The sequence below is a fragment of the Catharus ustulatus genome, chromosome 3 (genome assembly GCF_009819885.2).
Source record: "Catharus ustulatus isolate bCatUst1 chromosome 3, bCatUst1.pri.v2, whole genome shotgun sequence".
In the NCBI taxonomy this organism is placed as follows: Eukaryota; Metazoa; Chordata; class Aves; order Passeriformes; family Turdidae; genus Catharus; species Catharus ustulatus.
The window spans coordinates 42,768,153-42,786,596 of record NC_046223.1 but is presented as its reverse complement, the minus strand read 5'-3'; positions in this window follow the sequence as shown (position 1 = coordinate 42,786,596).

Here is an 18,444-nt window from a genome sequence, read left to right as displayed (position 1 = left end):
AAGATCTGCCTGTGGGTATTATAGTATTGGTGGGCAGACATCCCCTAGTGTGTTATAGTCAACAGGTGGAAAAAGAGATTCAATCCTTCCCTTGAAGAGGCCATTCACAATACATTCTGATGAAATGGTGGGGTTTTTTTCCCCTGGAAAGTTTCAGCCTAGATTTTGTGACCAATATCTGTATTGGAGTAGAATAACCCTCAGCCACCAAGGTTAGTGTTGTTTTAGGGATTAAGAAAGAAATTGCAAATCCAGCTTCAACAGAATGGAATTTGGGGCCTTGAATTTCAGCATTAGCATTTTCTGGAATTCTTTAAAGGTTTTATTCCCCACACATGCATGCAATTTTTCTCCACTATTTCTTATGGTGAAGGTTCATGTTTGTTTTCCTGTGGTTGAATTCTGTGCTGAGGTCCCTGTTGAGGGAAGACATGAGACACATGATAAGAGGAAAACTTTCAGACTGCATCCTCTGAGGGCCAAGTGTTTTTTAGATCATATGTAACAAGTCCCAGAACATCCCATTTTAAGTCCTCCAGGACTTTCAGTGTACCAGGAATATTTGAGGAGGGACCTTTGCTGATAGTCCCAGCCTAGTGTATCATTACATTGCATGCAGCTTCAGGATATTGGGGAATACATTTCTTTCCTCCCTATTCAGGTTGTTCCCCACTGCGGAGGGCTGATCTTGGCAAGATACCACATGCCCACCAAAGCCACTCTAATGTAGATCAAGGCAAGGACAGGGAGGGATCACTCACCAGTTACCTCCGTGGGCAAAGCAGATGCAAGAAAAAAATTATATTTTTGCAAATCAAATCGGAGTACAATAATGAGGTATAAAACTAGATCTTAGAAACACCTTTCCCCCACCCTTCTCTTCATCCTAAGCTCAACACCAATCCAAATTTTCTCTACTTCCTCCTCTCAGCAGCACAACGGTGTGGGAAATGGGGGTTATGGTCCCTTCAGCATAGGTTGTCTCTGCCACTCCTTCCTCCTCACGAGAAGGACTCCTCACACTCTTCCCCTGGTCCAGCATGGGGTCCCTCCCATGGGACACAGTCCTCCATGAACTTCTCTGTGAGCTGCAGGTCTTAACAAACTGCTCCAGTGTGGATTCCCCTTGGGGTCACAAGTCCTGCTAGAAATCCTGCTCCAACACAGGCTTCCACACGGTCACAGTTCCTTTGGGCATCCGCATGTGCTGGCGTGAGGTCCTCCAGGGGCTGCAGGTAAATCTCTGCTCCTCTGCAGACCTCTGTTGGCTGCAGAGGCACAGCTGCCCCACCAAGGTCTACACCATGGGCTGAAGGGGAATCTCTGCTCCAGCACCTGGAACATCTTCTCCTCCTTCTTCCTCGACCTGGGTGACTCAGAGCATTTTCTATCGTATATTCTCAGTCCTCCCTTCTCTGTCTTCAATTGCTTTTGTGTATGGGTCTTCTCTCCTTCCCCAATTTCTTAACTATGCTGTCCCAGAGATATTACCACTGTCACTGTGACAGGCTCAGCCTTGGCCAGCATCAAGTCCAGTTTGGGGAAGTTTCTAGCAGTTTCTTACAGAAGCCACCCCCATAGATCCCCCAGTGTGGGGAAATGGCTGCTGTTTTATCCAGAACACAGTCTCAGACAAAAGTGTGGTACAAAGAATTCCACCCAGTGTAAGTCAATCCTACTAAGTCTCCTACTCACTACGCTTAAATGGACAGTTGTGCTTACACAGGCTCTGGAGTAAAACCACTACCAGAAAGATGGGTGGTCCTGTTTACTTCTCATAGAGAAGACATAGGTTATACAGACATCAGATGGTCTCTGTTGCTTAAAGAGCCAACACAGTTCAATCTTAAATCCAAAACTGATGCTTGCAGTTTTTGGAACTTTGCATTTAGCATCTTAAAACAAATTATTTTAACAGTATATCCATTTCAGCAAGCAGTCACCAGTAAACATTAGATTAAACCTCAGACCTTCGACCCACAAGTTTTGTGTGTCTGTCAGAAGAAAACTACCATGGACCAAAGCCATCCTAGCTGGTTTGCATCAGAAAAAATACTGCCAAAAACACTGCCAGAAATCCCCCAGACTGTTTCAGGCTAATGCTTTTTCTATTGAGGAAACCACACTGCAAAGTGGCTCTGAGGGCAGGGGTAGTCAGAATTACTCCACATTAGATCAGTGACCCTGCTTGAGCCTGCACTGACCTACCTTCATCTTGCATAAAACCCCAGAAAAATCTAAGTAGAAAAATTACTCTTTATTTAAAAGCAAATCTAAGACCATCATTGTTCCTGATAGAGAGTTGAGAAAGTGTTTTCATGTTTTGCAGAGAAACATCTGTTAAAGAAAATGCAGTACAACTTGTAATCTGAAAAATAAATCAGAAATTATTAAAAGTCAGGGATAAAATCAAGGGAACACTGAAAGGAGAGAGTTTTATTATTAAAGCAGTTAGAAATATTGTAGTTAAACCATAAAATTGTAAGAGAGGAAAAAAACCCACAACCCTTTTTTCCAGACCTAAATATTTTAACACAGTCAAACTGATTTCTTTTCCCAGCTTTACCTTAAATAAAAAATGTCATTTGACACCTGAAATAAGGTAGATGGCATTTTCATTTTGTTAATGCTATAGCAAAACAAAACATGTTATGTTGACACACCAAGAACAATCCTGGGTAGCTTGTTTCTTTTTACTGATAATTCTTGTGTATTGTGAATTTTTTGAGGCATATTGTGCTTAATTTTTATCACATTTAAGAATAACCAGATTTTCACCACCTTGATATCAGAGCCAGTAGATGGCAGAATGGGCTTATTTATTGTTAAGCTGAGCCCAGATAGCTCTGCTCATTTAGGGATTAAAACCCTATGGAGAAAGAAATATACTTGGGCTGTGGTCCACCATGTGGCTCTGGCTGATTGTACATATTGTATTCATTTGTATTGCAGTTTTTGTCTCTTCTATTGAATTATAGGAAGATAAAATACTGACATGTATCCTATAGACACCCTCTGATGCCTGTATAACCTATGTCTCTTCTTCCCCATGAGAAATACACAATTTGGGGTTTCTTTGTTGTTGTTTCCTTCAAATAGACCAATGTAAAAAGGACTTAAAAATGTGAGGGGGAACAATATTGGTTCTCTGTAGCCTTAATGGAAATTTGTAGGAAAATCCCATTTTGCCTGACTTCCAGCCTTACCTCTAGCCACAATTCTTGTTGGCATACATTGGCTGAATAGGTTTATATCACATTTGGAGTTGATTTCTGGAGGCTGCCCTGGTACAAGGATCCTATTTCAAAAATAAATATTTATTGAGTTTCTGAGACACTGCTTTTTTCCCCTTCTGCAATGAGATTAAACCAAAACTTTTAGAAAGCTGTCAAGATCAATTGAAAAAAATGAGGAAGCTGGAAAGTAGCCCTTACCTATGGGTGTTAGCCTTGGGGGTGAAGTACAGCCTGTGGAGTAAGAAGTCCAAACTCAGGTTCCTGTTCTGTCTGATATACTCAGCCTTCAGTCATGCTGAGATGGGTTGGTCATGCTTTGTCTTGGGCTTCTATGTGAGATTCCAGCCTGTCTGTAAGAAGGATCATCGGTGGAAAATATCAATAAAATTGGTATAAGTCTGAAATTAGCACTTAGACCTTTGAAAATCTCAAGTGGTGCCTCCTATACCACTGGCTAAGGCTGTTTTATGGGAAGATTCACAGTGGAGAACTAAGGAGAGAAAAGTCCCCTCTCTTTTTATCTTTGAGATTATTGCCTAAACACTGTTGTGTTTTTCTGTTCCGAGGAGAAACAGCCAAACTTTTTGCTTGTGATCCTAGAAAATCTACCTTAAAATACAGCATACCATATCATGTAATCTTAGCAGGATGAAGGAGTACTTTTATTCATTTATTTATTTATTTGAGAGAGAAAGGCTACCACTAAAACATAGGGTATTTTATAGGAGCTCTTTTATAGACCGCCCATTTTGTTGCTCTCGAAATTTTGTTTTGCTTTCTTTACATTTACTTTAATATAGACTTCTAGGCTTGGTGAGGTGCCAAGAACATAGAGATTAAAGCCATGAGCTGTGTTTTAAATCAGTGCTATTCTTTTAAAGTATAAATAGTTTACTAAATTTATGTTTATTTAAGCCTAATGAGTGAAATTTGCAATATGCAGTGTGTTAGGGCCATGAAAAGACAGGAGGCCAGATTATAATCTCATTAAATAAAAATAAATTGGTACTATTCCAATATTTTAAAATATCAGAATTTCATCTTCTGTGTTGCAGGCTAGATCCACAGAGGTCCTACTTGGTTGCAATACTTTATATCTGAACATCTAATAAGGAATATAACAGCATAATGGAAATTAAATATGAACCCATCTTCCTACAGATTTTACACAGATTCTGATCATTCCCAATGGGTTCCAAACATCCAGCATTAAGTTCACCATACAAAGTAGGCAGGTACATGCCCACCAGACAGAAGGAGAATATATTAAAATCCCAGTAAGTCCCAGCCGCATTTTATACCTTTCCCTGTGAAGTATGAGGTGGTGTGGTCAGGCTGCTCTGTTTTACATAATAACACAGTGTTTAAAGTAAAAGGTAGAAATTATATAGGCAGAAGGAAGGAGGACTCAAGGATTTTATTTGTCATATTCTATTGCTTTCTTCTCTCTTGACCCTCTCTATTGCATTGAGCATTATTTTCTTTCCAGTGAAATTTCCACTGTTCCCACTTAACCCGGACAATTGGAGAATCAGAGAATCATAGAACAGTTAGGGTTGGAAGGGACCTTAAAAATCATCTGGTGAAAACCCCTCTGCCATAGACAGGGACACATTTCACTAGACCAGTGTGTTCAAAGTCTCATCCAACCTGGCCTTGAACACTTCCAGAGGTGGGACATCACCAACCACTCTGGGTAAGCTGTTCCAGTGCCTTGTAAAGAATTTCTTCCCAAAACCTAATCTAAACCTACCCCCCTTTAGCTTAATATCATTATCCCATGTCTAATCACTATATGCCCTTGTAAAAAATCACTTTACAGGTTTCTTGTAGGTCCCCTTTAGATACTGGAAGGCTGCTATAAGGTCTCCCTGGAGCCTTTTCTTCTCCAGATGGAACAATCTCTCAGCCAGAAGGAGTTGTCCTAGAGCCTGGAAATTGGAGTCCAAATTCTTTTGCATCTTCACATGTACTCATACAACACTATGATTACACATAATATTCTTACATTAAACAAGACTACTCTATTAAAAAGCAATTAGCAAATACAAGAACATCTGTTGTGACTGGATGCTTTGTTTATTCTGTTCCTGGATGGGTACCAAGCCAAGGCCAGCAAGAGACCTGGGGTCTAGAAAGCATTTGCCACCTCTCCATTAATAAATGGAACAAGCTGTGAAATGCTCCCAGCCAGTTACATGGACAGTTTGATTTTTAAAACAATCCCTACTACTGCTGTGGCTTGGGAAGACTAGTGATGCCCAGAAATATCCCCACACACAGCTCAGGAATGTCAGCATTTGAGGGGCCATTTCCAGCATGCCACTTTCCTGCCTCCAAGTGGACTTTGGATCCTGGAAAGTTTATGAGCTTCAACATGAGCGGTAGGATACTCTGTTGGCTTGCCACAGTGTCTGGAAATGTTCCTGAGTGTGTTGAATTCCCTAGCCCAGGGCAGAACATGTTTCCTAGCTCTCAGCCAGGACAGACTACGAGTTGAGGCAGGCGCCTCCTGGAGCTGCTGTGCTGCCAGGCAGTCACCTTTCATAAGGTTGTATTTTTAGTGCACTGCCACAATTAGCATCTGAGCAGTAATTTTTAGTGCCATGATTTTCGATAGAGTGTTCTAGGATTGTCCCGGGTTTGGCCCTGCTTTTCCAACAAAATGTCTCAGCCTTCCTATTCCTTCAGTTTTCCTTGAGAGGAAAGGAAGGAAGACAAAATAGGAGCTCAGAGAGTGCAGCTACTCAGCCATGGGGGGTAAAGCTCAGAAGCCCTTGCTTTCCTTGGAGGAAGCTCCTTTCATTGTCAGCAGATGGGAAGGGGAAATTGGGGGTGTGGGCAGGCTGCTGAGGACTGCTTTGATGTTGGGCTGTTTGTTTGCTTTGTGCTTCCTGGACCCCCACGGAGGGGCTGGGACCCTCAGTTGTGGAAGAAGCACAACAGGATGGCCAGGGTAGCAGCCTGCAGACAGGATGGCAGCAGATGGGGACAATAGGAGTGGGTGGCACCAGCTTAAAGCAAAGCAGGGATAACCTGAAAGGATGAGACCAGGGAGAGAGAGACAGAGAGCTCTGGAGAGGCAGAAAGTGTCTGTGTTGGGACAGCAAAGCTCATTCAAATGGGTAAAGCATAGGTGGTGACCTTTGGGAAGTTATGCAGCAGAGCCTTCCATGAATTTGCCTAAAAGTTACTCATTTTCAATTTTGGTGCAGTTCCACCGTTTATAAGTGAGGATACCATATGCTAATGGGGTGTGGCCCTACAAGCCTTCAGTCTGAACAAGGCCAGTGGGTGCTAGGCAGTGTGACCTTGAGGATGGGCTCCTTTGGGCACCAGCTCACTTCATGAAGGTTTCAGGCAAAACAGAAGCCATAATAACTTATTGGCATCTCTGTGACATGGAACAGGACAGACAGGCAACTCCTGAAATATTTTCAGACATCTGAAGGTTTTTTTATCTCTTTACCTGTTTATTTTTACAGTATCTCATGGCTTAGAAAAAGTCATGGCCAAGACAATCTCGTATTGACAGTTAAGAAAACAAAAATCTGGATACTTTCAGGTTATTTACAGTTCCACTGTGATATCGCACAGCTAGTTTAATAAAAGAAGATGAATTAGCTCCAGAATTAGTCAATCAGAATTCCCATCAAGGAGTTAATCTTGAAAATGGTCACCCAGATGGATCAAGCAACAAAATACCAATCTGTGTCTCACAGTAGCAATGGAAGACCCTGGTCATTAGTTATTTATGATATGCCAGTAGGTACCTTCATGCAGTTCTCATACTTACGTCCTGACAGATGCTTACTTTGATACTCAGCTGTCAGCCAGCACCAGAAGATAAAGGTAATTAATACGCAAAGTAATAAGAAAATATGCAGTGGAGTGTGAAAACATGAGTCTTTTGTAAAAAAAAGTGACAGTGAATTGTTTCCTGCCAGGAATGCTTCCCCTGAGAGATATGGGGAGATGCACATGCAAACAAACAGCACTGATCAAGCCATGGAGTACTTGCCCTTTGGTCAGTGACCCTGTCTCAACTTCAGGAAAATGTGATGAACAGTGCATGTCTTTGGAGAGACCTCTGGGTTTTAAGGGACAAAACCAAAGACGTATTGCATGTCTGATACCAAGCTACAGAAAGTATGTGATTACGTTATTCTAAACACTGCAAGAAGGCTGGAATTACAGAAGTGAAGTGAAGTGAAAGCCACTGTTGTTTCATGGAAATCTCTTTTCTCTGAGGGAAAACAAGAAAGAGAACAGCAGAGGGCACTATTTCATTTTGTGAAAAATCTGTTTGCAAAGTCATGTCAAAATTGGGAATTAATTGGAATACTTATGCTTTTCCCTTTTATTTTGGTGTTTCCAGCCTTCTTAGACAGAGCTTGTCTACTTTAGGAGAGCAAAAGCATTAAATGGCTATTTTGCTTTGTGTGCAATTCAGCGTTGCATTAGTCAGTGGCATGTGCCTGATTGAGCTTTAGGACCAGTCCTGCAATTCTTTTCAAGCAAAAGCAAAACACTAGTGAGCAACTGGATCTTTGTACTCAAGCATCTCTTGCATTCATATCTCAGAGATCTTGACTGGGACCTGAAGGTCCAGACCATTCATCACACTTTGCAGTCATTTGAGAAATTAGTAGCTCCTTTTTACAGCTCACTGTAAAATGATTGGACATGAGGCTGCTATTAAGAACATCATATATGCACATACTGGAACTATGCATTTGTAGTAATGCTTTTGTTTATGGAGTCTTTCCAGGTCAGTCAGGAACACAGGACTTTAACAGAAACTCCAGATACCACATATAGGTGCCTGGTGGGGAACCATGGCTTCTACTTTTCAGGTGAATTCAGAGGGTAAAATGGTACAATCTCTAGAAGGGGATGTTTGAGTCAAGGAACCATCATTTGCTTGGAGGAACCAGCCTGTTAGGAAATTGCCTCTTTTTGTTGGTCATAAGGCTGTTTATCACAATGCAAGCACAAAACACTTATATCTACTCTGTCTTTTTTAGGCAGTGTATTTTATTCATTTTTACAGTGCTCTTACAGATCAGGCCTGTTGAACAGAAAAAATAAGATACAAAGTTTTTCCAAGTATGCAACTGGGTTTTGGACAGAGGTGACAAGAAAACAAGATACAGAATAAACTAAATAAACTACTCAAAGTACATCAATAAATTAATTTATTAACCTTTATCAGTGGTTTTAAAATAATATTATAATTATCAAAATTTGGAAAAAAAATAATTTCTAGCATCAGTATTGGAGGTGAGCCAGGGAAAATCTACATTTAAGAAATGAGTAATTCCATGCACAAAAAAGGTTTGTGGATTACAATTACCCATTTTGCCTGGTCAACTACCATACATGCATAGATTCAGCTTGAGGCCACAAGACTGACGTCTCCAAAGTATGATGGAAAATTAGAGATGTAAACAAGTTTGAATGAACAAGCACCAATGCAATCACCCTATAAAACTCAAACCAACCCAAATGAGAAAATAGATGGTGGGAAAAGATAAAACCTGCTATTTTTGTTTTAAATAAGCATTTCACAACAAAAGAAAGCACAAGACCCAAAATTCTTGTACTTTTTGTGTTCGGCCAAAGTTATAGTAGAGGCAACAGAACAGTGGGGGGAAAACCTTGTTTTTTCAGAATAACTGGACTGAACAGACACTGCTTCGGGGCTCAGACTGTTAAAAAATGTCACACTGAGTCTCTTCAGCTGAGGTTTACAGGAGAAAGACCAATATGCTGGCTACTGTTTTAACTTCAGCTTTAGAAGTTTCACAGTGTCTCTTGCCACCACACTGCACTGGGTTTTATGTGTGATTGAGCATGCTGGCTGCATGGATGTTATGTTTTAGACACGTCTTTAAAATGACACACATACCCTAATCGACTGTCTGCACCCTAGCCATTTCCATAGTCTGTCCACAGAAGTCTGTCTGTCTGCCTGCATAATTTTATGACCTCCAAATGCAAATTAATAGTGTGGGCACCCTCAGCAGCCTCCCTTTACCTGTATTGTGACCCACCAGCATATTTGAAGTGTTATATTTTCAGTCTACACAGTCATCAAGGAGGCCTTGCAGTTATATTATCTCATCTGTGGTTATTCAGCTGCAGAAAATCCCCTTTTCTGTGATACAGTTGGAGCCCAAATTACCACATTCCAATTAACTACCTCTGTTAGAATTAGTTTTCATGTGGTCCATTACTTTTAATTGTGATGGGGTTTTTCTGCATCCAGAGCCAAGTGGTTAGCCGAAGTTCAGGGTCTTACAGGTTTAGGAAAAATCATAATGATGTTTATGTGCAAACAAGTTATACATAATCTATATCCCTAAACACAGTAAAATTAAAAGGAGGCAGATTACCTTCCCAAAGTGTGTAAGAAGTCACATTATATCAAAAAGTTTCCCAGAAATCCTTTGCTGAAGAATTTCTCTGTATCATCTCTGGATACTCTCAATTCTTTTGCCAGTGAACTGGAGCTTTGCAACTGAAAGCCCAAAGTTGGTTTATAGTTCAACCCTACCTGATCTGTTTTCTTTATGGGAAGCTTTCCCAGAATTCATCAGGATCTCTCTGCTAAGAGTCTTTTACTTCACATAAGTTGTTCAAACTACAGTGTGCATCCAAGATAAAGTCAATGGCAACTATGAATGTTGTCCAATGCAGGAATAAAAAATTTTTAAAAAATAAAAACGACCAATCAACCAACTAACCCCCCCCCCCCCCCCCCAATAAAAAAGCCTCTCATGTTCCATTTTTCTGTCATAAACTAGGCATTTCCTAAGAGGGAAGGAGGGATTCAAGAGCATATTAGAAAGGGTGGATGTAGTTTAGGAATGACATCCTGGACAAATAAGATGATTCACTGTGAGGGTTGTGCTTTTGTAAAGCTGTATGTGGCTTTATTCTCTTCACCCTGTAAGACACTAGAATTTCAAATGAAGTAGAAGAAGCTGATGGCTCATAAAATATGCTGTCTTGTTCTTTCTTATCCTCAGAGTGTTTATACTAGGCATGGCACTATTTCAAACTTATCCATTATAGTGTCCATATGCACTCCTGGCAGTATATTTCACTCTGAGCTGATCCATATGAGTGGAGAATGGTCCCTTCTCCTAATTTTTCTGCACTGTAGACATGGTCTGTGATGAAAGCAATGAGAAAGTAATAATATTCACTTCCCATTCTGTGTTTTGTTTTTCTTGTTGAAATTCACAGTATAGCTGTGTATAGTGTTTTCACTTTATTGGCTTCTCCTTTAGAAAATGCAAGATATTAATTTCACTATGCTGAAAAGCCAGAACAGAGCAGATTTCCTGCACTGCACTACAAATTAGGCCCATGGTCTAGAAATATTGGTCTGAGAACGGATCACTACCTGCCATACTCTTTGCTGCTCTCTGCACTACTATTACAGACTGGTCTGTCCAACTCTCATAAAACTCACTGTTGTTCTGAAAGCCTGTGGAATCCCTAAGAAACAATCATGCTGTGCAGTAGAGATTTAAATACTTAAAAGACGCTTAGACCTCGTACTGGTCCTTTGCACAGGAGGCACATTTCATTCAGTATAAGATTTTTTACAGTAGAATCTAGTTTTAATAATTGATCTTTCTGATTGATTGTAAGCTCATGCTGCCCTTTAGTTATTAATCTTCTTCAGGACACATTTAGGTCATTATTGCTTTAGATACTAAAATCAGCTAACCACAATACTGTATGACTGTTATGACTTCAGGGAACACCGTAGCAGCATCATTGTAGTATCCCTTTTCTTGTTTCAATCTAAAATCAAGAATCAAGTACCTACTTGGGGCATTTGACTTCAAATTGGTTCAGGGCTCATTTCTGCCCTGAAGGGTGGATTTTAAATTTTCTTTTCTTTTTTTTTTGTTAAAATTTTATTTATTTATATATTTATTTATTTATTGTGAGAGCACTTGCTATGGTCCTATGTCCACATCTGGATTTTCAAGTCTTTTGAAGCTAAATTTCAGTGGGTGCAGTGCCACACAATATAATTATTCCAGCTTAGCCAGGTCAATTACTTTATAAAGTCTCCACACTTTCTTCCTGTGCCCTGTTGCATGCCTTTGTGTTTTCACAACTGCTATAGATCTTAAAAAGAGACAACTTCTCTTTGTTAGGTAGAATGACCAGTATGTGGCTGTACTGGTATTGATGCTGAAACTTAGTACATTAAAGACAAGAATTTATTTCAGATATGTTAACAATAAAATCTTTCTCTGAGGGTAAGGTAATGAGTTCATATTTACACAGGGAAAATCAGATACTGAAGCAGAATAGTGGGCAAGATCTAATATCCATCTGACTTTCATGGTTACTTTTTTTATTGGTCCCATATCTTAATATAAGCATAGCTTTTGTTTTTTTTCCATGTAAGATTATTATGGTTATTATTTCAATCATCAGTCATTTACTGTTTATTGTACTGATATAAAAAAAATAATGAAAAATTAAGAATCTGAGAAAAAAATGTTTTCAAAATACTTGGAAATTGGGCAAGCTTCTTAGAGTTCAGATAAGGTGTTCAGAAATCTCTTGTTCTATCCAATTCACTTTCAGTGCCAAGAACTGAAAAACCCCAGATTCTGTTGTTCTTTCTGCTTCATCCATTTATATCTCACGTAGAACATTTTTTCATAGGAAGCAGTCTCCAACCATTCCTGCAGTTATTAAACAGCTTCCAAATTTTGGCCTGAAATTCTCTGTATGTTTATTCCACTCATTTATCAAGCCATAACCCCTCCAGACAAAGTTATCAAAAACTTAATTAAATATGTAATCACAAAATGTAAAATTGACCTGAAAATATTGTAAATACCTTTCAAGACCTGAGCTAGGCTTCTGTTATTTTTATCTTATAGTGACTGAAACTCTATCAATGGCTCCATATTTTATAATAGTGTACAAAGAGAATCCCAGAACCTCTCACTTCAGTCATTATGTTATTTGTGCCTCAGGAAACATACATCCTCAAATCCAAGTTCTGGAAGACAAATAAAGGAGGAAATGAACTTACTATTTCATCTGGAAAAGTGAGTTAAATCCAGTCACACCTCCCACTGAAACCAAAAGGTAGCTTTTTATATGTCTCTACATATTAAATGTATGATATCAGATATCTGCTATCAGATTTTAACTACCATGTAATATGAGTATTGCAAACATTGAAATCAGGTGGATGTAAAGTTGGAAGGAACCTTGAGAAATCCCATAATCCAAAGCCCTGCCTGTCTTTTGAGATCTATATGGCTGCAGTATCAGCCTAATTCTTTCTAGTCTTTAATAACATTAATTCTCAATCATATCCATATGGCTGAGAGACATATAGCAAGTCATTCATGGGCAGGAGAGGTAGGTATGAGTTGCAAAACACTGGAGTTTCCAGAAGTCACAGATGTTTCCAACAAAGGAGGCACCAAAAGACTGGATTTCCTAGTCCCTGCCTCATCTTCTACCACCAACACAGTTCCCCAGGTGAGACAGAAAATTTGAGATGCAGCCTCTCAGCAGCTTGCTGAGTGTGTTACACAGCATGGATTCACATGGATATATGATACAGAATGCCTTTCTTTGCTACTCTAGCACACTATAGCTTGGGTCTTTTACTCTAGGCAGTTGGCATGATTACATTGGATAACTCCATGTGACCCTGAGAATAGTACAATTAGTAGACTTTTATCCACCAAACAGGGAAAATGATGCTGCATTGTGTCTATTCACTGCTGTGAAACATCCTTAAAATTTGCACTGGCAGTCAAAGCTGAAAGGAAAAATAGAAATAAATCACACTGATATGAACATAAGACCTATGTCCATCCATGTCTGTTCTCTTCCAAGTCTTTCAGTTCAGACTTTATGAAAAGAAAGAATTCTTCCTAAGATTTTTAAATTACTTTAAATGAAAATATGATGTTAAGACCATTACTCTCAGGTGTTTTGGGACAGAGTGGTATCCAGGAACCAGCAGGGAATGTCACAGTCATCAGAGCTTGCATGATGTCATATGCATCAGAGAACTGGAAAATGCTTTGTTTGAAGCTGGAAGGAAGGAAAGGTGCATTGCACGGTCAAATGAAGCTGGCAGTAAGAACTACAGGAAAGGGGTAGAATAGAAGGAAGGTGTGCTAGTTTTGGTTGAGAGAGAGTGAATTTTCTTCATAGTGGCTGGTATGGGACTACAGTTTGGACTTGTGCTGGAAACAGTGTTGATAACTCAGGGATATGTTAATTATTACTAAGCAGGCTTATACAGCATCAAGGGCTTTTCTGTTCCTCACCTACCCCATCAGTGCCTGGGCTGGGGATGCACAAGGAGTTGGGAGGGGACCAAAAGCACGAACATATAACGCTTGGGGGAGGAAGCTGGCAGCAGCTGCCGGTACTCAGGGACTGTGTAGCCACTGTTTGCTTGGTGGTGGGCAATTACTCTTTTGCACTACTAGTTTTTCTTGTGTTTACTTTTATTTTTCCCCTGTTTTTACTTGATGGCTTTTTCCTCCTTTCCTCTTTTTTTTTTTTTTTGGTTTTTTTTTGGGTTTTTTTGTTTTGTTGTTGTTGTTGGGGTTTTTTTTAATTATTCAACTTTCCTTATCTCAACCAACAAATTTTTATACTTTTACAGTGCTGATTCTTTACACCACCCAGCTGAAGGGGAGGGGGGCTGCGAATAAGAGGTTTTTGGGTGTTTAGGGGTGTTCAGCTATGTAATGGAATTAAACCCCTACAAATAGGGTCTGAGCAAAAGCTTGAACACTGATGAACAGCACTGTGGTTAGGAGATTATAATCCCTCCTCAAGTGTTACCATTTTCCTACAGCCCAAATGCTCATGATACCAATCAGCAAACCATTTGTTACTGCTGTTACTCCTTGCTGACAGTTTTGTCAGCTTTCTTGTCAATGACTTTAAAAGCAAAACTGCTCTGAAAATTAATTCTGAACTTTTCTTTCGCTCAGAATTATTTTGGAAGTCAGTACAATGATAAGAAAACTTTTTGGTCTGATTATTTATAAATTTTTTTCAAAGTAAAATAAATTTGGGCTCAGGAAAGGCTTGCACCAGTGGTGCAGCATAGCCACAAAATGAAAGAAAAGTATTTTGGAATCACACTTCTAATCAGAATTGCAAGTTGACTGCCACTAATATGGACCCAGTTAAGGCAGCTGATGTTGTGGGGACCTGTTCTTATCCTTGCTTCAGCTGGGAGTATCCAATACAATCTCTTAAATCAAAATAATCAGTGTTGGTTGTGTGTTGGGTGCTGTATGCAAGTACTCCTGGTAAAGAGTTGTATCTGAAGGAAAAGGGCTGTGCATTCCCATTAACAGTGAGTATCACCTGGAACTCTCAAGTACAGGGAAGGATGCATTATATTTTTAAAAATTTAGGTCCTGGATAGCTCCAAGTTGGCATCTGAAATTAGCAAGTACCTCTAACCTTACTCAGTGCAAGTTTCATATCCTTGCATATGAAAGGGGGACAATATATACCACACCTCAGGGAAATTCTGAACATACTCTAAACAGTATTTCTAAAGTAATTGCATGTTTCAGAGTCATGAGCACATAGAAAAGCCTAAGAGAACATAAATAATAGACACAGTGGGAAATAAAACCACCACTGAAATAACTGCTAAGTAAACAAGAACTGCCTGTTCTTTGCATTGAATGGAAAAAAGGCTGTGCAGTCACAAAATTAAAAATTGTATTATAATAAAATTATTAAAGTACACAACTAAAATTTTTTCCTCCAACTTTTTTTTTTTAATTTTCAGTTTTATATTTGTATTTATTGTCATCATATTGTTCATGGCACAATCAAATTATGACCTTTAGGGGCTTTTTTGTCCTATGAAGTGCATGATTACATCATACAGCCAAAAGAATTTTAAGTCATTCATACTGAATCATGAGATTAATCACAGGAAGCACAATCCTAAGTGAATTATAGAGATCATATCAAATGAATGGAAGTAAAATCTTTCTACTTACTTCACTCTTCACTCTATACAGCACACCTCACACACAATTTTTAAATACTTGAGAAACTGAGTTTCTGAGAAACTATTTTCCAATACCTTCTTGCAAAACCAGAATTAATTTTTCCTTTTTTGTCTAGTAAGATGTTAAGCCTTAGGTGCTGTGGTTTCAGGTGGAAGAATAGTATGGGTAACTAGCATATGATCCAGTCTGTTGCTGGATGTGAGCATCCAAAGCTTCATCTTAATTATAAAGGCATCCCTGGGATGAGCACACCCAATTATGTTGCTAGAAATTTGATCAAACTGTCACATATCTTATCCTGCAGTAAGTAAAAATATTCTCTGGTTGTTTCTCCTCTTTACTACACACATAGTGTGTAGTAAAGTTCATATAAATCATAATACGCCTTACACAGTGACTTAGGAACAGGAATTTAAGGACATACTGATTACTTTCAGCAACCAGGTCCCCAAGCACAAGTTTTTAGGAAAAATTGCCATGATATTCCCATGCTAGCCATCTTTAAGAATCGCAGTGGTTTTGCCCCATCTCTTGCCCAACTGCTCCCTCAGCCCCTCATCCCCTGCTGCAGGTGAGTAGGTCACCCACCACTCCCCATGCTTTTCTCTACAGCACAATAACCAAACACAACTAAATTCACTCCAGTTAATTCATGCCCTGAGGTGCCCTAAGATTACTCAGAATCAAACAAGTCATTATTGTCCTTGGAAAGCAAGGGGTAGCTCTTGGCTACAAAATTAAATCAGTTTAAAAATAGTTGACAGCACCTGGGTTAGCTGAGGCAGAACTAAGCAGAGCTCATCTGCATGGACAAACAAGAACTATTTTCCTTTCATACCTAGTCAGAATTAGAGGATAACAAAACAACTTGACACAACATGAGGAGAATTGTCATTCTATCACCTGCAACTCAGTAATGCTGCAGGGCTCAGATTGGTGCCGTGCTTTGCCTCTTCTCACTGTCTGAATTCTCAGGTTTACAGTTACCATCATCAGGGTATTAAAGCTCTGCAGGCATCATCTACATCTGTCTGCACCTGGCAAATCCTGCATTCTCCCCCTCGTATAAATCCTACTGCTGAAAAGTTGGTTTATACATTCCATGCACCCAGGGTTAACCTTGTCTTAAAAAACTTTTGGGCTCGTAAACTGTATAAAGGGGAAATTAAAAACCAAAGGGAGGGGAACAGGCAACAATTAAACACACTAAAATTAATTAGGCTTTTTTGAAATGTGCTGGTGACCTGAAGAGAAACATGCCAGTTTTTAAACCCTTTCAATACTTTCGTATGAGATACATTTTTCAATTTCTCTGCTTTCTATCTTGTGGTGATTTTGGCCTTGAATGAAGGCCCAGAGATACACCAGTTTATTTCAGTCAAGCATCCATAAGATTACTTGCTTATCTGAACTTTATCCAGAGTGCTTTGTTTGAGAAATCAAACCATGAATCAATTTCCATGTGGTATTCCTATGAATTGTTTATTGTTGGCTAGACTGAAGACAGTGTAAGACACCCTTTCTTGTGGTATTTTGGGACTTCAGATTGTAGCAAGATTACCGCAGGTTCCCAAAACAGATGTGGGCACACACACAAAATAAACAAGAAGGACCTACCACAAATCTGTGCTACTTCTGAAATGCTCCCTATCAGAAAGAGGGAACTAAATTCAGTTCTCTCTCCTGGTGTCAACCTCTTACCTTCAGTGGAGCTATTCTGCATCATCAAAAATTAAACTAGGATTGTATCATAATAAAAAACTTTAAATTAGGTCGTGCCATCTTCTCTGCTGATGTCACTGAATGAAGGAAGCTACATGACAAGGCAGAACTAAGTTAATTTTATTTTAAAGGGAAAATACTGGATCCAGAAGATCCCATCTCCTGTGTCTTAAAAGAGTCTCCTAATAATTTACCCACACTTTGGTGTCAATCAAAGTAAAAGATTTTGCTAAAATGCAAAATAAATTTTTTACAAGATAATTGTGTGTTTTCTTTAATTGAAACATCACCACTGCAAATGTGCCATGCATGAGAAAAACATTTCCTCATGGAGTATTTGACTGGAAGACTGTTTTCCTTTAGTGGTAGAAGTTGATTTATAGTGGCTTGTACTCTGCATGTTTTGAGTGTCCGCAAAATTCTCTAGCTGATTATAATCATTCATATATTTATTAGTGTGGAATAATCTGAGATTATTTGCTTTCTGCTGTGGAAGGTGGTGATCCAGTGTCTGTGGAGTCTCCAAAGCCTGCTTTTTATTTCTAACTCTCTTTCTTCAGAGAACAGTGTGATGCACTCTGGAAATAGTGCTTGCAAGAAAAGCAGTATCAGACATAAAGAATCAAAAAGTATGTGTGGCTCACTCTCCAGTTTAAGAGCATAAATTTATGGTTCTGATACTGAGTGGGGCATTCAGAAATTATCCAAATCTTCCTTTAAGAAGCAAAAGCAACAGGGAATTCAGCTCAGATGGAAACAGTGGGAAGTCAGATAATCTCCCATGTGTCAACCAGTTTGTGACATCCTAGCCATAGACAGATGGGTCTGCTTCAGGAAAAAGTGCACTAGGATTAAACCATTGTCAAGAGGAACTGGAGAAGGGTGATGGGCCATGCCACAGAGTCTTGTCAACAGCTGCACTAACTACAGGATGCCAGAGTACCAGAGTGCTGGCTGGTGAAAATGACCAAAAGTAGATAAAAAAAGTAATGTCAGTCTTATGAAACAGTAAGAAGGAGCAGAGAGCTTGGAAGACACAGGAGGATGAGAAAACAGTGGAGGAGATATATAAAAGCTTTGAATTTGTCTTCCTCCAATTGCTGAACCATTCCTCAGGCAAGAGAGAGCTGGCTCAGACACCACTAAGGGTCTGTAGCAGGGAAGTGGGTTTGTGGCTAAGGATTTCCAAGCTGTCAATGTGAGACTGCTTAACCAGTTTTGTGTTCCTAATGGGCATGGTCAGGAAGAAACAAGAGTATGGCAATTTTCTTCAAAGAAAACAGGAGATGGAGATCTGTGTGAAATTGATGGGGGGAGGAACAGATGAACAGATGAAGAAAGTAAAGAAAAAAAGAGTTGCTGGAAAGCCTAAAATGGGACACACCTGCTGCACTCTGCTCTCTGAATTTATGGAGTTTGCA